Raw genomic sequence first — 25314 nt, 5'->3', positions numbered from 1 at the left:
AGAAAGAAAGAAAGAAAGAAAGAAAGAAAGAAAGAAAGAAAGAAAAAGACTTAGCTGTCTGATGAAATGTTTTAAATGCATAGGGTTCACCTTGGAGTTGACCGCTGTTCAGATTTTATCCTTTAATAACACACAGGGCTGCTTCTGTACTGGCCAGGGCTGAGAGGAAAAATAGTACTACTTACAGGTCCTTGTTTTGCCTGAGGGAGGGTATTCTGAATGCAGGTTGTTAGTTCCTGTACACACATGTGTATGTATGTATGCACACGTAGTTCGTATGCATACAGTGGTACTTCCTGAAAAAAAAAAGTTTTTAATTAAATGACACAGAAGAGGATTTTTCCTTTACAGAGTATTTTCTTCCGATAGAACAAATTTTAAGAAAGAAGTTGATGCCTGGGTCAATCAATGCTTGCCTGAGCTTTACCCTCCCACTCAGAGCAGTATTAGCATCTTCACTCATTTCAAGTTATTTGATATGATGTTTAGAAATGGTTGGAGAGGGACGCCTGGGTGGCTCCGTCGTTAAGCGTCTGCCTTCGGCTCAGGTCATGATCCCAGGGTCCTGGGATCGAGCCCCGCATCGGGCTCCTTGCTCAGTGGGGAGCCTGCTTCTCCCTCTCCCTCTGCTGCTCCCCCTGCTTGTGCTCTCTCTCTCTCTCTCTCTCTCTCTCTCTGACAAATAAATAAAAATCTTTAAAAAAAAAAAAAGAAATGGTTGGAGAAGGGAAATACTGAAACTGTGATTTTTTTTTTCAGTTTCTGCCCCACTAAACCTTAAGCTGATATTTGACTCTCAAAGAGAAAAATTAGAATTTCTACCAGAAGTCTATATAAATACATCGCCTTGAGCCATTGGCTAACATTTATGTTCTTAACAAACTGCCCTAATTATTCCTTCTCACTCTTTTGGGGGACAGTTAAAGAAAGATTATTTTTTTTAAAAAGCCCTTAACTGATTAGGATTCTGTTAAAGGTCGGTCTTCAGGTGCAGTCTATGAAGAATTTGGAATCGGGGCACCTGGGTGGCTCAGTCGTTAAGCGTCTGCCTTCGGCTCAGGTCATGATCCCAGGGTCCTGGGATAGAGCCCCGCGTCGGGCTCCCTGCTCCGCGGAAAGCGTGCTTCTCTCTCTCCCGCTCCCCCTGCTTGTGTTCCCTCTCTCGCTGTGTCTCTCCCTGTCAAATAAAAAAATAAAATCAAAAAAAGAATTTGGAATCACTCTGCTAAGGAAGGATTCTATGAACAATTCCCTGAACCCTGATGATGGAGTTATCTGAATTGTGTTGTATTATTTTCTCTCTTGCAGTGTACATTGAACAGCCATTTGCTGTGGAGAAGAGTTATTTAAATGTTATTTCAGATGATGAGTCTTTAACGTATGAAAGCCTGTAAAGGATGGGGAATACTTATATGAAGGAGAGAGATGATCAGTGAATTATTTCCTGAAGAGTTTTGCTAAGCAATTACATTTAACACAAGAAAGGAATGACTTTAGCAATTAGCAAGTGAGACGTTGACTTGCGAATTTTTCTTCATCTCCTAGATTCAGCTGTTTCAAGTTGATAAAAAACTGTTCAATCAAGTCATTCTATGCTGAATATTTATCTAAACCAATCTATTGGCTCTAATGATGTCCGAGGTTCAAGTCAAGGAAAGAGTTGCCCTTACCCCCATCCCTGGAAATAGAATTGATCATCTCAGAGAAGTGATACCAGATACTAAAGCAAATTGTCACCCTTGGATTATCTGTGTTGGATTAAGCATTTTATTTTATAATTACCTACTCTAAAAGGTAAGTCTCAAGCTGAATTGCCCCATTTTTTTTTTTTTTTTTTTTTTTTACCTAGGATTGGTCACTGAATTACCACAGGCTACAAAAAGTTGAGTCTGCAGCCAAAACTGCTGTTGAGTCAAGGCTTCATACTACTTATTCACTAATTAACTAAACCCCGTAAATATACTAAAAGACCATGATGGCTTAGAAATGTTTCTACACATACGGCATGTTTATTTTTAGATGTTTGTTGTATTTTTTCCTTATAATTTGCCATAGAAGTAACATTGAATTCTTGGCTTTGACACTGACTGCATGACCTTGGGCAAAACACTTTGCCTTTTTAGGTATCAGGTTTTTAAATCTGTATAGTGGAGATAGTAAACACTTTACAGTGCTTACGTGAGGATTGAGAGAGCTAAAATATATTTATTCTTTTTTAAAAGCTTTTGGTAAAATGTCATAGAAGAATATGTTTATGGTGTGAAAGAAAATGATCACACTGAGAAGGAAATAGACTGAGGGCAAAATTTTATTTCTCTAGACAGTCTTCTTTCTATTTAATTATTAATTTCCACCATTCAAAAGGTCACCAAAGGCATAACTGCAACAAAAATATCATTAAAACCATGATATAAGGACAGAGGCCAAGTGGAGAAATGATGAAAATTCAACTTAAATCAAAGAAAGTCAGAGTTATGGGTACCGGAAGACGATGTCCACAGCCCAGCGACAGTGTCCTTATTACAGCACAAAACAAGACGGCGGGAAGAAAAATGGGCTCTAGTTGGAAATTACACGCTCAGCATAACTTGAAGAAAGATGATGCCTAACCTTCAAAATCACTCTGATTAACTAAAAAGAAAGAAAAAAAAGAAAAAGAAAAAAAATCAATAAATCCCAGCTGAAGATCTCTCACCCTCCCAGTACAGCCCATCCCAGTGTAAGACCCTGAAGAGAAGGCCCCATGGAATTTTCACGGTATCCCCCGAAAAGGTGGAGAAATACAGAAGGTGAAATCTAGTGAAGAAGACCAAGTTTGTTCTTAAACTACCCTGGAAAAAGCAAGTCTATCCGAAATCTATAAAAGTATCCAAGTGGATCTCAGCATGAAGCATAGGGAAAGATTTTCTTTTCTTTTTTTTTTTTAAAGATTTTATTTTTATTTATTGGACAGAGAGAGACATAGTGAGAGCAAGAACACAAGGGGGGGTAGTGGTAGAGGGAGAAGCAGGCTTCCCGCGTAGCAGGGAGCCCTATGTGGGACTCGATCCCAGGACTCTGGGACCATGACCTGAGCCAAAGGCAGATGCTTAACAACTGCGCCACCCAGGTGCCCCAGGGAAAGGTTTTCAATGCGTGTGTAATTTAAAGTGGCAGGCCCAATTTAACAGGGCAGGCATAATTTACAAGGACAGGTGTGATGGAAAGGGCCCATCTTTGAAATACATAGATCACAGGAGAAAAAAGACAAAAATAAGAGAGAAGCACCCTTTGGCAAGTAAAGAGAAAAAGTATATAGGTGCATGAGGGGTGGTTAATTCAGGGTCCTGAAAGTCAAAAGAACACTTTAAATGAGAAGTTTACACTCCCCTCCAGCTCCAAAACAGATTTGCAAACAAACAAAAAGACTGGCCAACATATCTGGACTTTGTTATGTTGATAGATGAGAATTCTATTAAACTAGGAATCATATAGAACCCCTCAATACCAGAAAATTAAACAAATGGAAAGTCAAACCCACACAGAGCTATGATTACAGAAAATCAGGAAACAAAATCTCATACGTATTAAATAATGAGCAGTCCCCCTGGAAACAAACCATCCATGAAACAGAAGACACCTATAAGTTAATATTTCCAACAGAATGAAATAGACCCAAACAAGCAATAAATATCCAAAAAGCCAACTTGAGTCAGGAACTTTAAAAGTAAAAAAAAAAAAAATCGACACCCCCAAACTGGAAGAAATGAAAAGAAAGTTGATTTAATGCAGGAATAAAAAATTGAAGAGAAAGAATTGCCTCTCAAATGAATAAAACATCACAAGATGCCTGAAGAATAGACACAAATGGTAAGTTAATAAAGGTCATTAAAGACAAGTCAGGAAAACAGGTAAAAGAATGGAAATTGAAGGGCCAGAGAAAAAACAAAATTTGAGAGAAGCACAAAAGGAATAATATTTATTAAATCAGAGTCTCTGAAGAAGAAAAATAAAACAATGGAATGGAGCTAATATTTAATTCAAGAAAACTTTCCAGAAGCAGAAAAAAGATTTAAAAATTATTATAAGAATTCAATTGATATATAAAAAAAATCTAAAGTTTCTGAATTCAACCAAGAAAAATCATTTTTATAACTTTGACATTTGAAGGACCAATTTATTATACGTAAAATCCTTCATTCACTTTTTTTAACTGCGTTTTTTTTAAAAACTGAAAGGTTTTGTGTGTGTGTGTGTATGTATGTGTGTGTGTGTGTGTTTTAATGATTGTTGTTGATTTAATGTTATTCTATGATTGTCTTACTTTGTGTGTTCATACAGAAAAGTCTAATGACTGTCTCATTTTCTTGCCTGCATTAGTTATTTGATCTTTTTTGCCTGGAATCCTTGGAGACGTTTTATTTGCCCTTAAAATTTAATAGTTCTAGAAGGATGTTCTTGGAATTGATTATTTTGGGATTTGATAATCTTACTAATCGCCAGTGAAAATATATATATTAACTGAGTTTATGCAACTAAAAATAATGGCATATTTCTAAAAAATAAATATACTACATTTCAGAATCCATAGTCTTAAGGCAGTAATCAGAGGAAAATTTATGATACTAATTAGCATCTCTATTAGAAAAATGAGGGGGTGAAAATAAATGTTTTAAATTCTCAGCTCAAAAGCTAGAACAACAAAATAAATTTTCAAAAAAGACAGGAAATAAAAATAAAGCAGAAATGGATGAGATAAAGAGTAGAAAAATGATAGATACAATCGACAAATTTGAATTTGGGTTTTAGAAAAATTAACAAAATAGACAAACCAGAGCTAAATTTATCACCAGAAGAAGGACCTCCAAAGTAAGAAATAATAAGGGGTAAAGAACCACAAGAACAGAATAAAATTTAAAAGTCCTAAGAGAGTACCTTGTAGATTTCTATGCAAGTTCTATAAAAACCTAGGTAACAATCATTTCTTGAGGAAATACATTTGACTGAAATTGGCCACATTGCAAACAGAATGCTCAAAAAGACCAATTTCCATTGAAGGAATAGAAAATTCTATTAAGGAAACGCGCTGCCAAAGCACCGGGCCTGGAGAGCTTCACAGGGATACTATGATAATTTCAGAGACCAGAGATAGTTCTCTAAGTTACTTCAGAGCACAGAAAAAGAAGGAAAACTTCCTGATCTCTTTTATAAAGCGACAGAAAACCAAGATCAATATTTCCTCTGTGTATCAAAGCAAAAATATTAAATAAAATATTGGCACACAGAATACAGTGCCAAATGCAGAAAATATCACCCCATGACCAAATGAGATCTGTTCTAGAGACATGGTCAGTGTCCCTCCCCGCGCCCTCGCCGACTCCTGATCCTCTCCTTCCTCCTGGCTGGGGCTCCCAGCTACCTACACTTGCTTACCACAGTTTTCAGGCACTTTGGTCAAGAGTCCTGACTTTATTGGTCACATGACTTTGTAAGGTCACCAAAGGGAAAAAAAAATGGAAGTTCAGAACACTTTGAGTGAGGGCAAGGCTCAGGAGGACTCAACTTGGTTTTTAAAATGCAGTCCCAAATCACATTTGGAATGGTTCACTCTGCAAAGCTGCAAAATCTTGAGTGTTCTGAAATGATTGGTTAATATGATAATTTTGCTGTGTCTATGCAGACTTGAGAATCTGATGCGGAGATTAAAAATGCTGCAGACAACACTCTGGAAACATTCTTAGAGTAGTCATTTGTCTCATTCCCCTGTGGAAACCTTCACCCCTCTCCTAGCTATGGTTTCTCAGAAACATTTTTTGATGCTGTGTGTATCTTAGATCATTTAAATGTAAAATGACTTGTCACTGATGAATAGTGAGTCCTTCTCTTATGTCGTTTTCCCCTTAAGCTTGTTTAGTTCAATGGGCTCAATTATTGAGTGCCAAATTTGTGCAGCCCATTGAACTAGACTCGAGACCACTTCCATTTTCCCCTTGATTAAATCATTTCCAAAGCTCTATTTCCTTTCTTTGCCTTTTTGTTTAAATTTCAAAATGGTATCACATTTTGTAATAATAATAAAGATGATGATGACTATATAATATGTATAATAAATAATATAATATTATATAATATGTATTATATAATATATAATCATAATTATTTATATAAATAATATGTAATCATAATTATTTTTAAACAAAAAAATCTCTATTTAATTTCATAATTCTTCTTTAGGTTTTCTCTTCCTCCACTGGAAGTATAACATTTGATTAAAAGGCCCAGATTTTGTGATGGGATGATTTTTGCTCCTCTTTATTTATAGCAGGTCTGAAGTGAGAAATTTCTTTGAGAATTTCTTGCCAGGAAAATCTTTGTTTCCCTAAGGATTCCAGTGTGCTTTTTTTCATTCTGATGGTGAGAACTATGTAAATTACTGTGTCACACATTTTTCCCTCACTCCTGAGGAAAAAATCAGACTCTTATTTGGTATTTATTTACAACAGCAATACTAATCCGCATTGGTGGGAATGTGTCTTAGCTTTTTATTTTTCGTCTTGTTTTATTGGTATTATTCTACTGGGCATGGGTTTTCATATAAGCTGCCTTATGTCCTTTGGAAAACCATACTGAAAAAGTTAATAAATTATATTTAAAATTAAGATATTTCACATGTGAAGGTCACTTGGAATTTGCAAAGGGTAGAAATACACTTTGTGGTCCTACTCATCTATTCTTCTTTTATGTCTTGTGCAATTTTATAGACCTCAACTCCTGTGCTTTATACTTAGTAAGATCTGGAAAAGCAGTATCTTCCTCAGTCAGGATCTTGCGCTTAGGAGTAGCAGAAAGACAAGGAGATGACGCTCAAGCGCGGACAGGAGGCCACGAACACAGAAGACGTGGCACCGGTGGAATAATTTCCACTTTCTCTTTAAAAACCCCAACAAGGGGTTGGCAATAACAAATGTGCAGACCCCAGGGTCTTCTTAGACCCAGGAGCTTTCTTTATTGTTGAAGTAGAGTCGTTTTATTTTGTTTTTCATTTATTATTTGTTGCAGTGTGGTTAAAGTACAAAGGAGTCTCTGGGGCTCCTGAAGCAGGGAGCTGTGATGCCATTGGGTGTGGCTGTGTTGCCTAGAGAGGGAAGAAACGCAGTCAGCATTGCGAGGGCTCTGGTTAATTTCCCAGACGGTGATGGATGGAGAGAACCGGGGTGCCAGCACATGGATTCTTTCCCTCACATATCAGAGTTTGGAGAATGAGGCAGGTTCTCTTGCTTTGAAATATTAAAGAGAATATCCAGAAATCTTTGTAGCATTTCCTGGGTCTGGAAGGTATAAAAATTGGGGCGGGGGGGAGGGATGTGAGTGGTATTTACTGCTATCACTAAAATCTTTGTTTCATCCTATTCTTTTTTTTTTTTTTTAAGATTTTACCTATTTATTAGAGAGAAAGAGAGAGAGAACACTAGCAGGGGGAGGGGCAGAGGGAGGGGGAGAAGCAGACTCCGTGCTGAACAGGGAGCCCGAGCAGGGCTCGATCCCAGAATGCTGGGATCATGACCCCAGCGGAAGGCAGCCACTTAACCTACAGGTGCCCCCGTCTTATCCTATTCTTGAGCAGTACATACCTGCCCTACTGAATGGGAAGAGGCAGAGATAAAAGAAAACATGGAAGAAAGATATCACAGGTTAATATTTTAAAACTCATCACGAAGCTATTTGGGCAGAAGATACCACTAGGCATTTTTCTGAAGACCAATGTGTTCTTATAAAACCAGACCTAAAGGATATTAGTGATGACAGTCAAGGCTGTTTTGGGGGCACCTGGGTGGCTCAGTCAGTTAAGGATCTGCCTTTGGCTCAGGTCATGATCCCAGGGTCCTGGAGTTTAGCCCTGGGTTTTGCTCCCTGCTCAGTGGGAAGGCTGCTTCTCCCTCTCTCTTGCTACTTCTCTCTCAAGTGAATAAATACAATCTTAAAGAAAAAAAAAAAAGACTGTTTCACATGTTTGTTTGCGTGCTAATTTACTTATTTAGCACCTACTATATCCCAGGCATTGTACTAGATGCTGGAATACATAAATACCAAATACAGTGTTTTCACTTTCAGGAAGCTTCCTCCTATGGGGGAGTCAGCTACTCTACAAAATGATTGTACCTGTATGTGAAAACTCTTAAAAGGAAGCATTTTTTTCTATTGTAATGAATGGTTTTTTTTAAATGAATCTAATACTACTAAAGTCACTGTCGAATGACATCTTAATTCTAAATATTGAACCTGTTAAAATCAAATAGAAACATTTTTATTTGATGTCACTGTACTATTTGTATATCAGAAATCATAAAGATATCATGGTTCCTATTACCCATCACTCAAAACCTACAAGTTCAATGATACATCTAAGAAACAAATATCATTCTATAAGTATAATATCACTTTCCCCATAAAAATTCATACACAGACACACTCACACAAACATAAGCATCACTTTATTGTCCTAAATAGCAAACATCCTAGCCTAATCTGTTGATCCTAATCTGTTTACCTGGGAATTCTTTTTTTTTTTTTTTTTAAAGATTTTATTTATTTGACAGAGAGACACAGCGAGAGAGGGAATACAAGCAGGGGGAGTGGGAGAGGGAGAAGCAGGCTTCCCGTCGAGCAGGGAGCCCGATGTGGGACTCAATCCCAGGACCCCAGGATCATGACCTTGGCGGAAGGCAGACACTTAACGACTGAGCCACACAGGCGCCCCAGTTACCTGGGAATTCTAACCCACTAGGGTGAGCTATCAGAGAGTTATCTTCCTTAGTGTCTTCCATGGGCTCCCCAGAAGAGTGGCTTGGGGGCAGATTAAAACAGGCAACTGGGCCCTGGCACCAAGATTTCAAACCAGGCATCCAACTCTGAAGGCCTGGTGGAGGCCTGGGCTTGCAGGTGTGCTCACCGTGAAGGTACCTGACTCCATCATGGTATCCTGTGTGATGGGCAGACAGGTACTACTGAGTGGATCCTTGAGAGGTTCTTCCAGTGTCTTCTTACTTGGCTTCTGGTCTAGGTTCCCCCAAAGTGGTGATGAAGCCCAGGGCCCAAAGACTGCCAGGAACACAAACATTAATTTTATTAATTTGTTGCAGTTCAGGAGAATGCACCAGAGGACAATATGATGTTGCCCAGAAAAATAGAATTGGGAAAGATTGATGATAGGACTTGGACTTGTTATAGGAGACTTGGGGGAAAATTTAAGAAAGCAGTGATCTGTTCTGAATGGGGCGTTGTCAGGAAGCAGGGGCAATTTGGTCTGGCATATGATTTTTATCTAGGAGGAGTAAAGCGAGGTGTTGCTATTGCTAAAGGAGCAGCAGGGAGGGGAACGTTTGGTCATTTTTGTGGTGGCATAGTGGCCTTTTTATGTCTATGTTGATACTTGATTACAGAGTGGTCTTGAATGTGTGCTGTTCCATCAAGGGCAAGAGGGGATGTGTCTGATCGCTCTCTTCTGGGAGACTGTGTTCAGTGGGGAACACCAGTCTGGCTCCATGAGGGCTCAATGGGCAACTCAGAGAGAGGGACCCGACCTCAAAGCACTGTTCCATTAAAGGGAACGAGCAAGGCCACTGTTCGTCAGTCTTGAGTTGTGGAAAGTGCTAGTGGGACGCCGGCCCTCGATTACTCTAGTGGACGTACAATTAAGAGCAGTGTCGGCTGGGCGTTGCCAGTACTTCATTCATTCATTCTCATTCATTCATTCATTCATGCAATCATTTAAATATTTGTTGCCAACCTATCAGATGGGGATTTACGAACGTGAGTATTGATTGCAAACAGAAACTGTGAAGTCAGAGACTAGAGATATGGTATAAAAGCAGCCAGAGAGAATGTGGCAGCCATCCAGAACCATGGACCTGAGCTACCTAGGACTCTCTTGGGTGGGAGCTGGGAGCCCAGTATGGTCTTGTTACCATAATGGTTACACACTTGGCGTTCCCAGTCGGGAAGGTCCCTGGTTGACCGATCGAAAAAGACTCATGGTGGTGGGAATAGAGATCTTCAGAGAAACTCGAATAGACTGAAAGGAAAGAACATGAATGACAGGGCATGGCCCTTCTCACTGAACAAGCCAGATAAAGAGAGAAAACCAACCACTGAACAGCATGACAAAGACGACAAGAAGCACAGACCCTCTCTCTTCTGATCCTCACTCACATTTGCTGACTCTACATATTCACTAAAAATTCTAGCTAGTTTAATAACTGTTTTAGTAAGAAAAAAAATAACATTTTATGGGACAAGAGAATCCTGAATCAGCCCATAGTACCAATGTGAAAACTTGAGCAAAGCAAGTATCGACAAATTCAGAATGGCCATAACCACGTCTTCATTAGCTCCGCGTGGTGTTTAGAATGTCTATGAAGTGTTCTTTTTTAAAAAAATTAGAAAGCTGAATTTCTTTGGCAGGAAAGTAGTTGTGAAGTTTTTAAGTAAATGAAACAGGCTCTCTTTGCACTGAAATGTAGAGCTCCCATTTCCTCTCTTTAAATGTTTAAAGGATTTTTTGTCAGTTTCAGCATGAAGAAACATTAAAATTCATCTCAGCCGAAACCCATAGTGGATTTAAAAAAAAAAAAGTTAAATATCAGCAAATGGATCTGATAATCTGCAGAGTATTTCTGCTGTCAAAGAAGGACCGTGGGATAAAAAACACATGTTCTGGATTTGACATCCCTTGGCATCTTGTAAATAGCCTACACGAATCCATACCTTAAAACTGCCAACACCAGCAAAATTGTGCCCAAGTTTCTAGTAAGTTAAGCAAGCAAAGCAGAGAGAGGAAATGTGGCTAGATTGCATATAAAAACCCAAGGACCCCAAAAACTGACCTCAAACTCATTTTACCAAAAGATATTCTCTGCTCTTTTGAAGAATTGTCTTTTTATTTATAAATCAAAGAGCATTTTGTGGTATGTATGTATGTATGAGTAAATAAGAATAGAGAGAATAAACATGTTAGGCAGGGTGAAGGGTAATTAGGGTAGGTGGGAAGAATTTTCCATGTGAAGTCATACCTGCTGAATAATACAAAATAGACCTTTTCCATTATTAAAGGTTTCTGCCTCAAGAAATATTGAAGTGATCTTTTGGCCTGGATTTCTGATATTTTAACTCCACCTTCCTCAATAGAAAAAAATATACATTTATCAGTGTGTGTTTTCAGATTCAAAACTCAGAAAGCTGAGGTCCCATAATGTGTCCTGTTGAGCGAAACTTTTGGTGACTATCACCACACATCTAATTGATGGTTTCCCCCAAAACTCAACGTTTTGAAAAGTTTGTTTCATCAACCATTTTTATTATTAGTTCACTTCTTTTCTTAAATTATTAATCAAGGAAATTGGCAATTATAGCATATTTGCGAATGTCCTTATTAGCATATTATATGCTGCCATTGCTTACAATGAGTTGTTATTCCTATCAAAACAAAACAAAAAACACTCACCTTTTTTTTTTTAAAGGTTTTTTATTTATCTGATAGACACAGCGAGAGATGGAACACAAGCAGGGTGGGAGTGAGAGAGGGAGAAGCAGGCTTCCCACTGAGCAGGGAGCCCGATGTGGGGCTCGATCCCAGGACCCTGGGATCAGGACCCAAGCCGAAGGCAGACGCTTAACGACTGAGCCACTCAGGCGCCCCTTTTTTTCTTTTTTTTCTGTTTGAAATTTTATAAGGGTAAATGTGCATCTCAATACATGAAAAATGGTGAGGGCATTTTTTTGAGAATACATTGTAAAAGAGATGATTTATAAACATTATTTTATACTAATTCTTATAAGTCTGCAAACTAAGAATTGGAGAAGGTTGAGGTCTGTAAAGGTATACAAATCTCCTCTTTGGCCAAGGAAGTGTAAAACTGAATTTTGAACACTGATCTGCAAGATGCTAAAATTCCTGTTGTTTTGTTTTTGTTGTTGTTTTTTGTTTTTTTGGTTTGTTTGTTTTTTCTTCCCACCACTCCCTGATGCCTTTTTGATAAATAGCTTAGCCGCCCATAGTTTATGGACCACAAAGCTTCTGGGGACTTCAGCTAGGACATATCTGCTTCTCTGACCCTTCTCTCACCCTTCCATACTCTGACAAAAACATGGGTAGATATATCCCACTACCACTTCCAGCAACACAAAGAAACACACAATGTTCAAAAATAAAATTACAATAAAGCCACTTTGCAACTTGTGTTTTCTGTTCATCCATAAAGCTCACCTTTTTTGATGGCTGTTTATTATGACACTGAACCATGATTTATTAATATTTCTCTATGGACTGACATTTAGATTCGTTTCTAATTTTTTCATTATTAGAAATGATTCTGCAATAAAGAAAACACTTGTTTTGGGGGATTTCAACAATTATTTCTGACCGCTAGCATCCAGAATTTTGCGCATGTGAATCTGCATATCTTAAAATTTGAAAGTCATTGCTAAATGGCCCTTCAAAAAGTCACATTGATTTTTTTTTTAAGATTTTATTTATTTATTTGAGAGAGTGAGAAAGCGAATGTGTATGAGCAGGAGGAGGGGCAGAAGGAGAGGGAGATGCAGAGAATCTCAAGTAGATTCCATACTGAATGCAGAACCCAACGTGGGGCTCCATCTCAGGACCCCGAGATCATGACCTGAGATGAAATCAAGAGTTGAGTGCTTAACTGACTGAGCCACTCAGATGCCTTGAGTCACATTGATTGTTATGAGGACTTACAGTGTTGAGGACAGTCTGTTTCCTAGTTCACTTGGAAACCTTGGTATTATCAAACTTTTTATGAACATTGTAGGGAAAAATGCAATTATGTTTTTATAGTGTTTCTATTTTTTTTTTTTTACATTTAGTGCTATTTCACAGATTTTTTGCCTACTTATTTTTTTTTCTTTAGCATTGTCTGTGTACATCCTTTCTTTATTTTGCTTTTTTATTTGTAGAAGCCAATGATGTGATATGGATACTAATGCTTTGTTAACCTGTCTTTGTCTCTAAACTCCATTTAAATGCCTTTTGCTACATAATTAAACAAAAATATGTATAGTCAAATTAGAGGTGGGGCGCCTGGGTGGCTCAGTCAGTTAAGCGTCTGTCTTTGGCTCAGGTCATAATCTCAGGGTCCTGGGATCGAGCCCCACTTCGGGCTCCCTGCTCAGTGGGGAATCTGCTTCTCCTTCTCCCTCTGCCCCTTCTCCAGCTCATGCTCTCTCTCAAATAAATAAGTAAAATCTTCAAAAAAAAAATAAGAGGTGATGCTCTTCTAAGTACTAGGTCTATGACATATGTTCTATTATTTTCGATGTCGTGTGGTTGACCAAACTGAAGCACCCATAGACCTCCCACTTAGCAAGTTGTCAGGACAGGAACTGGAGTAATCTGACTCTAGGGCCATTAGAGCATGTAGTCTTTCTGTGGATTTTCCCCCATTAATGACTTCTGAGTCGAAGACATTTCAGAGATGGGTTAGTAGAATTATTAAATTCCAAGCTTCCCACAACAAGAGAGAAGGCTTCGGAATGCTTCTCATTTCCCATAAGAGGTTTAGGGCGAATGGGTGTGGAGTTTGTTGGCTTTGACTGTAGCTCTGATTTGGCCTTCCTATGACAAAGTCCAAATAGCCAAAGCAGTCATGGGCGAGTGAGTCAGAGTATGTCTTGAGAGCATACACTTGCAATGAGCAATATATTTAAAAGATCCACATACACAAACATGCTCCCCCTCCACACACAGTTACACACTCCCCTGTGACAAGTTGGCAAAGGTGAACATGGCCAGGTGGACATGCAAAGCAACCAGAAACTTCCCAAGCAGAAACCTCGGGCTGCTGGAGAAAATGAGAGAAGCCTGCTCTCAGTTGAAAGGGGATTTGGCTGCCGTGCTGCAGCTGCAGAGTTGAGAGGCATGTTTAAGCAGCTTTGCCTACCCTGGGAGCACTTGCTCAGGAGCCTGGGAATGAACTCCCTGACTTGGACTCTGGTTGTTCCTCAAGCTGCCTGACCCCACCCATCCTTGGCATCTTCATTGGATCTCTGAGGGCCAATGAACTCTCTGCTTAGGTGGCGTCCTCCTGTGTCCCCCGTCTTTGCTCCTTCAATTCAAGGTTCATCTCATCTTGCCCAGTCACTCTGCCAGATCCCCTCCCCGCCCCTCTGTTTTGACAATGTCTCCAACCAGAGCTCAGAGGGTCCTGCCAGCATGAGCCCCCAGACTGTGCCCCAGGTAGTGCTCCTATCTGGTTAGTCATAGGACTCTGACTCCTTCTTCCCTTCCAAATCCCTCTTTGGAGATGTCCCCCAGAGCCCCAGGGCCACCTGTGTCCTTGTCTTGCTCTCTAATTGTGCAGAAGTTTCTGCTCAGCAGCAAACAGTGACTTTCTTTCTCCAATGACACCTGGTTTCCCAAATATTCCCCAATTCTGTGTGATTTCATTCAAGCATATCTATCTTCTGCACCTAATCACAATGTGAAAATTGGAGACAATGGCTTAATGCTGTTCTGTCCTCCAAAGGGACAGATAAGGATTCAACAGGACCCTTCATCAGATAATGCCTTAACCCCCCAAATGACCAAAATGATGGGAATGGAAACTTTTACTGCAGGTGGGCCCCTCAACGTTCATAAAGTTATCCTGGATAGGTGGACCACCCCCTCTGACTCTGTGGGGGGCTAGGTCTAAACCTAATATTTATGTAGGTCAAAGGATTTTTTTTAAATCCCTTTCTCATTTCACAAATTCGAATTGCTCTTCTTTTTTGTGTTTAAGGTGTCTACGCCAGAAAAATGTCCATAATTCTCTGCTCTGCAGAGCTTGTTACACAACTCCCAACACAAAATTTGATATGTGAAAATTGGTTCTTTTTAAATTTTTATTTGTATTTTTTTGGCAGGCTTTTTGAAAGGCCTGTTTCCTGGCACTAAAAGTAGCCAGTCTTGGCGTGAACAGCCCCTGACAATTTCCAGCATATGGTAAGAGAAGACACTTCTGCCTACCCATCAGGTAAGTGCCATCTTTCTGACTGGAGCAATGATAGATGTCGTGCTTGGAGAGCAATGACTGCTGGGAAAGGTGCCAAGCAGCCAACTGGCCGATACCACTGAGCAGGTCAGAATGTACCAGGCCTCTGGGTGAGGCAGACCTGCTCATTCTCAACCATTCTGAGGCCATGCACTGGAAAAAAATGTACACAGAGAAGCTCTGATTGGACTGCAGAGCTGATATTATTATTTGTTTTGCTAATGTAGCTGTAGAGTTTATGGTGGGAATGGTAGTATTTCAGGTGAGATATCCATGCAGAGAGCGTCGCTTCAAGCTTTTAGGCAAGAACCGTATAAGTGGTCCCTCTCATGTGGGAAGTGGACTTAGCCATCTCGAAGAAGTGGGACCTAACAACCAAAATTTCTACTACCCAGTTTATCAAAGCATTTACTTTCAGCATTGACTGTCAGTGTCAGTCATGTGGTCATTTTGATTTTTCTGGAAACTACTTTGTTATTGCATCAAATATATATATATATATATATATTTATATTCAATATAGAAAAGTGAAATGATCTAAAACTATGAACTACATAAAGATCATTCCAAATACCACTATCTAGAAATAATCATAGGTAATGCTTTAAAAATTGTCTTACAGAATTCTCTCTATTCACATACACAGTATTTTATGAATGAGCTCACGCCATGCGTGCTCACTCATAACCTGCATTTTTCAATGAGATATCATGAATATTATTTTTTAAATGTGGCCTCAGAGACCATTGCATATGTGCATAAATATTTACTTAAGCAGTCCTCCAGGGACGACATTTAAGTTGTTTCTAATTTTCTACTATAGCAATACTGCTGGGAATGTCTTGTTGCACTTATGCAATTATTACGTTAGGAAAAATTCCTAGAAACTGGGTTGTCGAGTCAATGGTAGAAACATTTTGCCCTTTGATGTAAATTGCTAAGGTTTCCAAAATAAGTCATAATTTGTATATTCAGCATGTGTATAAAACATTGAATTTTATAAAATGCAGTGATATTTATGAATTAATTTTTATTTGCAATCTCGCAAAAGATAGCAGCTGACAGCTTTCAGGTAACTGGAATAAAAGTGCATGCTAAGGAGATGGATTAGGGGCCCCTTGGATGATGTTGGTGGGGCCCTTCATAAGAAGCTGGCAGAAATCTTTGCTGAGATTTTTAGGAAGTAAAACTATGAAATCATCAGGATCAGCAACCTCAGCCAGGGCTAATAAGACACAACCCCACTGTTTTGTCTTGTTAGCATGCTCTCCCACTCTCCCTAAGACCCCTCTCATATTCTCTCTCCTCAGACTTCCCGTTCTTGTCTTTCTTTCTTTCTTCCATTTCTTCTGTGGATGAATTATCTTAAAACTTTACCAAGATAAGGGGCGCCTGGGTGGCTCAGTCGGTTAAGCGACTGCCTTCAGCTCAGGTCATGATCCTGGAGTCCCTGGATCGAGTCCCGCATCGGGCTCCCTGCTCGGCGGGGAGCCTGCTTCTCCCTCTGACCCTCCCCCCTCTCATGAGCTCTCTCTCTCTCTCTCATTCTGTCTCAAATAAATAAATAAAATCTTAAAAAAAAAATATTAAAAAAAAAAACTTTACCAAGATAAAATAGAAGCGATCAGAAAAAGACTTTTTTATTTGTTTGCCAACACATTTGTGCACAGAAATAGTGATGGATTTGTACGTTTTACATGACTTTTTCCTTTTCTATTGCATTGACTAGGACATCTACAGCAATGGTGTATCATGTCAGTCAGAATGCATGGACATTAATGGGGATAGTTTTAATATTCCACCTAAGTGTAATACTTGCTTGAGGATTCTGGTGAGCACCTTAGTCCTATAATTCTTGTTGGAGGCAATATTGCCAACCCCACCCAGGAGACATTTGGCAAAAGATCTGGGAAGGACTGCCACCAGAATCTAGTTGGTACAGGGTGGTAACACTGCTAAATATTTTATAGTTCACAGTACAAACCCTCCAAAACAATTATCTGGACCAAAATGTCAACAATCCCAAGGTTGAAAAACCCTGACCTAGTCCACAGTATGGTTCCGTCTTTAAGGGTGCAGACTTGGGAGACAGACTGCCTGAGTTTGAATCCTGGGTCTGCAACTTACAAGTAGTGGGGTTCAGATTTCAGTAAAGCCTGAATTGTGTGTATACGACCTGTCATGGCTTTTGAAGATCCCCCACATGCTACTGACAGTGTAAGTAGAAAATAGCATCTGTTGGGGCGCCTGGTTGGCTCAGTTGGTAAGCGCCTGACTCTCGATATCAGCTCCGGTCATGATCTCAGGTTCATGAATTCGAGCCCCGCATCAGGATCCCCACTCAGTGGGGAGTCTGCTTGGGATTGTCTCTCCCTTTCCCTCTGCCCCCCAACCCTGCTCTCACACACGCACTCGCCCTCTCTCTCTCTCTAATAAATAAATTAATTAAAAAAAAGAAAATAACATATGTAAAATAAGTAATAATTAAGTCAGAGCCATTTGTTGTCTGTCTTGCTGCATTTTGGGAAACACTTTTGTAAGGAGTGTGAAATAGATTTGTTCTACGGGCCAAAAACAAAGCCAGGAGGAAGTAATTTGAGTGAGGCAAGAAATGGTCAAATCAAACCCGAGTGGAGAATTTCCAGGTGCATACCGCCTGTACTTTTTATCCTTTTGACTTTAGTCACATCCAAGGTAAATAAGTAATCCTGTGGTTCCATATGCTTCTTGTCGGTCTTCTATGCATTAGCAGCTCTGCCTGGATGGTTTTTGAAATGACAAACAGAAGAAGCTCATTTTCTTATAGGCCAAGTTGAGTTGGTGTGGGATAAGAGCAGCTATACCAGATCCTGCATAGCATACTCTCCCTACACTTAATATTTAAAGAGAGATTGAGAGAGTGTGAGTTGGCAAGGGGGAGGGGCAGAGGGAGAGGGATAGAGAGAATCTTAAGCAATCGCCCTGCTGAGCAGGGAGCCAGACATGGGGCTCGATCTCATGACCCTGAGATCATCACGACCCTGAGATCATGACCTGAGCCAAAACCAAGAGTCTGGCTCATACTCTTTTTTTTTTTTTTTTAAGATTTTATTTATTTATTCATTAGAGACAGAGAGAGAGAGAGGCAGAGGGAGAAGCAGGCTCCCAAGGAGCAGGGAGCCCGATGCGGGACTTGATCCCAGGACCCTGAGATCATGACCTGAGCTGAAGGCAGACGCCCAACGACTGAGCCACCCAGGTGCCCCTGGCTCATACTCTTAACCAACTGAGCCACCCAGGCACTCCTCTCCCTACACTTAATATAACCTGGAAGGGTTAGAATGATTTCTCCAAGAAGTGAGGTGGTGGGAAGAAGAGTGCCATAGCATCTCTCATATTGTTTCCTTTTCTCTCATATCCCTCATCCTTTGAGCTATGTTCTGGAAGAGTTCCTTTGGTTTTTTGCCCACTGAAAATTGCTCTTCAGCTATGTGCAGTCTGTTTATGCCATCCATTAAACTTCTCATTGATTAGACTTAATTTCTTTATTTTGACAATCGTATTTTTCCTGTTATCTTTTTTATCCAGTTCTGTTGCGAAATAATTGTCATACATCACTGTATCCATTTAAGGTGTAAAGCATGGTGGTTTGATTTGCATATGTATTGTGAAATGCTTGCCACAATAGGTCCAGGTAACATCCATCTTCTCATTTACATACAATAAAGACAAGAAAGAAAAAGAGAAAAAGTAAAAGAAATGTTTTCATGTGATGATAGCTCATACAATTCACTCTCATCAACTTTTCTATATATCATACAACAGTGTTAGCTACAGTCATTCAGTTGCACATTACACCCTTAGTACTAATTTATCTTATGACCTTGAAGTTTGTACCTTTTGACCACCTTCATCCAATTCCCTCTTCCCTCACCTCTGCATCTGGTAACCATGAGTCTGATCATCTTTTCTATGAATTTGGTTTTTTTTTTTATTCCAAATATAAGTAAGATTTTATAGTATTTTTCTTTCTATGTCTGACTTATGTCACTTAGCATATTGCCTTCGGGGTCCATCCTTGTTGTCACAAATGGTAGGATTTCCTCATTTTTTTATGGCGGAATAATATCTCATTGTATATATAATATATATGTATATATATATTTTAAAAATCTATTTATTTATTTATTTGTTTATTTATTTATCCATTCATCCATCAGTGGGTACTTAGGTAGTTTCATTATTGTAAATAATGCTGGAATAAACATGGGGATGCAGATATCTTTCTGAGTTAGCATTTTTGTTTCCTTTAGGTATATTCCCAGAAGTGGATTTGCTGGATTATATGGTAGTTGTATTTTTAATTTCTTGAGTATCCTATATATTGTTTTCCATAGTGGCTGTAGCAATTTACAATCCCACCAACAGTGCATAAGGGCTCCCTTCCCTCCACCTCCATGCCAGCATTTGTTTTCTCTGGTCTTTTTAATGAGGGCCATTCTAACAGGTGTGAGGTGATATCTCATTGTGGTTTTAATTTGCATTTCCCTAATGACTAGTGATGCTGAGCATCTTTTCATGTACCTATTACCCTTTTGTAGGTCTTCTTTGGAGAAATGTGTATTCAAGTATTATTAGTTTGATGTAGCCCCACTTGTTTATTTTATTTTTAATTTTTTTCCCACTTGTTTATTTTTAATTTTGTTGCTTATGCTTTAGGTGTCATTTTCAAACAATCATTGCCAAGACCCATGTCAAGGACCTTTATTCCTATGTTTTGTTTGTTTTTTTCTTCCCCAGGAGTTTCATGACTTCAGGTGTTCCATTTAAGTCTTTCATCCATTTTTGTGAGTGGTGTAAGATATGGGTCCAAATTCCTTCTTTTACATATGAATATCTGATATTCCCAGCACCACTTATTGAAGAGTGGGCTACTTTTCATTGAGTATTCTTGGCTTCCTTGTCAAATATTAGTTGACTGTATATGTTTGGTGTTATTTGTGGGCTCCTGATTCTGTTATATTGGTCTATTCATCTGTTTTTATACCTGTATTATACTGTTCTGATGACTACAGTGTTACGGTAGAGCTCAAAATCAGGAAGTGTGATGCCTCCTGCTTTGTTTTTCTTTCTCAGGATTTATTTGGCTATTTGGGGTCTTTTGTGGTTCCATATAAATTCTAGGAGTGTTTTCTTCTACATCTATAAAAAATGCCATTGGATTTTCAAAAGGTCTTGAATGAATTTATAAATGGCTTTTGATTGTATTGACATTTTAACAATATTAACTCTTCTAATCCATGAACATGGGATACCTTTGTACTAATTTATGTCTTTGATTTCTTTCATCAATGTCTTGCAGTTTTCTGAGTAGATAGTTTTCAGCTCAGTTTGTGTTTCTGGGTATATCTGCTGGTAATGTCCCTGGGCAAGTGGAACCTGCTATTGTGGCCTATTTTGGGGTGAGGCTACTGTTTGAGTCCTGAGGACAGGGATGAAGGGGTATGCTACTTGCTAAGAACTGTTAGAAGACTGCTGGCTTGGTTTCCTACACAAGTGAGGCTGTAAGATGGGCTCTGTGTTTGCCTGGGTTTTCTAGTCTGGCTTACTAGCTGGGAATATAGGTACTATATTCAGTGATAGATGGGGTTATGAATTAGCTTCCCTATATGGCAGGGCAGAAGGACCAGGACCAGGGCCTATATAACTTGTTGCTTGGGGACACAAATTAGTACAGAATGTAGACTGAATTCCCTGGTCAGGTGCCCACTGACCAGGGAATTCCCTGTGCCACTATAAGTAAGGCTGTTGAGTGGGTTGTGTAACTTATCTTGTGCTCTGGTTAGATTCCCTAGTTTGACAGGCTGAAAGCTGTATTGAGTGATGAGCAGGTCTGTGAATTGGAATTCCTATCTAGGTGCAGCAGGAGATAGTGCAGCAGCTGGTAAAGCTCTTTGTTTGTTGTTTTAATGCAAGCTAACCTGCACCTCACCTTCCCTGATTAAGCAGGGCCACTGGCTTTGTTCTGCAAATTATAGGCTATGCCCATTTGCCTCCTGGCTCAAGTTTCACTGAGGCACAGCTGGCCTGCTGGTCAGATGGGGCCAAAAGACACTCTCCACAGTGGATGGAGCTATGTTTCAGACTCCTTGCTGAGGTAGAAAGAGAAGGGTCTGCTTTAGGCTGCTCTCAATTTCCCAAACAGTCTCTCTGGATATGAGTGGATGAGAGCTACCCTTAGCCTTGACTATGAATTAACCCTCCAGCCTGTCCATAGCAGAGAAATGTTTTACACCTGGTACTGGCTTTGCCCTGGGGACTGTCAGCTCTGCCTCAGACCAGCACTCTCACCAGGTTTTGCCCTACTCTGGACACCCCAGCCACAATGGATTTTCCTCAGCTTTTCAGATTCACTGAGCTCTTTTTTGCTGTGAGGACTTTAAATATTCTGTTCCCTGGGGTGCCTGGGTGGCTGAGTCGGTTAAGCGTCTGTGCCCGACTCTTGGTTTCCGCTGAGGTCATGATCTCATGGGTCCTGAGACTGAGCCCTGCACTGGGCTCCGTGCTCAGTGGGGAGTGTGCTGGAGATTCTCTCCCTCTGCCCTTCCTCCCCCTGACTATCTCTCTTTCTCTAAAAATAAATAAACTTTTTTAGGAATAAATAAATCAATAAAATAAAATATTCTGTTCCCTTTTTCTCCCCTTCCCAGGCTGGCTATCTCTTATTTCTTCTTCATGTCTAAGGTTTTAATGTCTTTTCCTCTGACAAAATTTCCTGAATTCTTTGCTTGAAGTCATTCTCTCATTACTATATTATTAGCACCCTTTGTTTTCCTGCTTATAATTTACAGTAAGGTGAAAAAAATCGTACACAGTGAGTGATGTCTCTCTTGTCCTTGTAGGTAGCGCTATTAGGGTGCGACTGAGCTTCATCTTAAATTATAGGCTATGCCCACTTGCCTGCTGGCTCAAGTTTCACTGAGGCACAGCTGGCCTGCTGGTCAGATGGGGCCAAAAAACACTCTCCACAGTGGATGGAGCTATGTTTCAGACTCCTTGCTGAGGTAGAAAGAGAAGGGTCCTTGCTCAGGTCTGATCCCATTTCATTCAATCCCTTCATTCAATCTCCCTAGAAATGCATTCCTGGCTGTTTTTCCTCTCCAGATCTTGCAGAACGGTGTTTTACTATTGTGTAGAGTACTTCCGCTTGCATTTGGCTACCAAACCCAACCAAATTAACAAGGAAGAGTTTCCTTTTGCTCTCTGCCATCTTCAGGAAAGGGATCATTTAGGAAACACTTTTAGGACAGCACATACACTGTACCTTTTGTCTGGAGGAGGCAGCATGCTCAGGGAACTGGAACCCAAGCCGTCCCCAGGTCCTAGCACTTACTGCCACCTTGGGGGCATGCAGCTAGCAGGAGAAAGGAATCTGTTTTTGAAGTCCCCTTCCCTGATTGGCCTTTCTGCAGATCTCATCAGCAGACACATCAATTAGTGCCCATTAGAAGGGTGTTTGGGGTTTTTCATTTATTTCATTTTCCTGATGTGGATACCAGGCTTGGAAAGAGTGGACTAAAAAAGCAAATGTGTTTCAGGAAAAGACACATGGCGGGGGACACAGCTGCTTTCCAGATGCCACAGAGCGAGACTACCGTGGGCCTTAATGAGGACTCTACCGAGCAGACCCTCTCCACAAAGGAAGGGCTGTGAGGTGGAGCTGCAAACTGCCATTGAACCCAGAAGTCCCTGGGCATGCTGGCTATGCAGGTCACCCTGCCAGAGATGCCTGTCACTTCTTAGGGACTTCAGGTTCCTCCATAGCCTATTTTAAGAAGCAGTAGATACATTATAAAGCTGGGGTGGTTACAAATTGTTAAACTACTTACTGTTTTTGGATATGGTGAGATAGGCTGATCTGAGTGATTTTCCTGAATGGGGTTCCATCTGCCTTATGGGTCTTGTGGGAAAGTTGGTGAGAACAATGGGTACTTTTACTTTCTTTAATGCATACCTGCTCCTCTGCTTCTTCCATCTGCAGTCTTTTAAGGACAAGTTGTCCTTTGTCTTAAATAATTTCTATGTTGCCTGAAATAGCACTATGGGGATGTAGACTAAAAATCAAGGATCTCCATGGTTTGGAGTCAGAAGATGTGGGTTCCAGTCCCAACCATCTCAATTCCTAGCTAGGTGACCTTGGGCTAATCACTAACCAGTGTGAGCCTCAGATTCTCTAACAGTGGACCAGAGATGATTATGCCTGTCCTGCTTATAAACATACAGCTGTGTCTACTAGCCACGTCTATGCACTGAACGTCTGTGCGCCTCCCCCACATTTCATGTGTTGTAATCCTAACCCTCAACGTGATGGTATTAAGACGTGGGGTCTTTGGAGGTGCTTAGGTCATGAATGACACTGGGGTGCCCTCATGAAAGTGACCTCAGATGTTCCTTGCCCTTTCTGTCACATAAGCACACAGCCAAAGATGGTGCTGTATAAACCAGGAAGCTCTCCCAAATACTGAATCTGCTGGTGCCTTGATCTTAGACTTGCCAGCCTCCAGAAGTGTGAGAAATAAGTTTCTGTTGTTTTCAAGACATCCAGGCTATGGTATTTTTCTTATAGCAACACAAACAGACTAAGAAACTGGATATTATATGTGAAAATTCTCTATAAATCTAAAAAATTGTGGATATAAGGCTTCTTAAAGTAAAGTAACTGACTACCAAAAGCTCTATTTAAAGGAGTTCAAATAAAAAGAGAGAGAGAGAGAGAGAAATACAAACAAATATCCTTCATGAATATAGATGCAAAAATTCTTAATGAAATGTTAGTAAATATATATACCCTCGAGAGGCATAATAACTGAGTTACACTGAATTGTATAAAACTGATGGTGATGGGCGCCTGGGTGGCTCAGATGGTTAAGCGTCTGCCTTTGGCTCAGGTCATGATCCCAGGGTCCTGGGATCGAGTCCCACTTCGGGGTCCCTGCTCAGCAGGGAGCCTGCTTCTCCCTCTCCCTCTGCCTGCCACTCCCCCTGCTTGTGCTCTCTCTCTCTGTCAAATAAAGAAATAAAATCTTAAAAAAAAAAAAACTGATGGTGAATTATGACTATTGGTGTCATGCACTCAGAAGAGAGGCCCACAGGTGCAGCTGGTAAGAGGGAGTGAGGTACCAGGAAGTGGAATATAGCCCTGGAAAAGAAAATGTAGCTACAGGACATGGATCGCCTAGTGGGCGGTTTTGCCTCTGAAGGGTCCTGATGTTAAGTTTTAACACTAGGTATGGAATTATTACCTACATTTGAATTACTGCTTTGCTTTATTCACTTATTCACTCATTCCCCAGCAAGTTTTATTAAATTGGTTTTATATTGGTACTAATGTGGTCAGTGATCTAGGAGATCTAGAAATGTGCAAACCAACCTTCTGACTTTGAGGAGTTTATGATCTAACAGGGAAGAAAAGCAAAGTTAGAAAAATGGGTGTAATTCACCAAGGTGGTGAGATGGAGAGGAACATTCTTTACATTGTAGATTTCAGGGGAGGTAACTTTCAAAATCTACCTTGAAGGTAGGTCTGGTTTTGGGAAATAAGGATGGACTGTTAAGGGTTTTCCAGGCAGAGGGAATAGCATGCGTATGACCTTAATGATCCGGTTTACAATCAGGCCTCCGATTAGGCATTTACCCCCTCCATTCATCAGGTCTTCTGAGCTCATCTGAGAAAACCCACCTTCCTGCTGCCTCAGAGGATCTTCTCCTTCTGCAGGAGCAGCCAGGACTGCAACCAAGGTCAGCTCCTCTGGCCTGTGCTCCTGAGAGTGAGATTGTCTCCCCACCCTCCCACCCCCAACTTCTCTCTTTTCACTAGTAAGGGGTAACTTAAACCCAGGTGTTTTCACTTCAGAGACTCCAATAGCCACCATACACTCAGCACTTGGAAGGTAACAAATTTGCTATGTCACAATTGATAATCATCTCTAGTAAAAGAATGTCCAAATCAATTGAGATTTAGCAAGGGCAAACCGGCTGGACGCAGGCGGGCTCCCAGCTAGAGCTGGCTGGGCTTGATAAATTTGCCCTTATTATGGCTATTGATGTTTAAATTTCTTCAGGGATGTTGGTACATGGGTGCCTGGTGGTGACAGAGGTACGGTGACCTCCTTCGATCCTTAATCTACACCTGTTAGTTGGCTCCCTGGTTGCCTCTGAGTATACTCAGGCTTAAAGGTTAACAAAAGAAAAACAGGCCAAGTTTACGTGATGGCAGCAGTGGATCAATGCAAGTAAATAACCTTCT

Source organism: Neomonachus schauinslandi, chromosome 9, assembly GCF_002201575.2.
Source record: "Neomonachus schauinslandi chromosome 9, ASM220157v2, whole genome shotgun sequence".
Taxonomy (NCBI): domain Eukaryota; kingdom Metazoa; phylum Chordata; class Mammalia; order Carnivora; family Phocidae; genus Neomonachus; species Neomonachus schauinslandi.
This window is presented reverse-complemented; position numbering follows the sequence as displayed.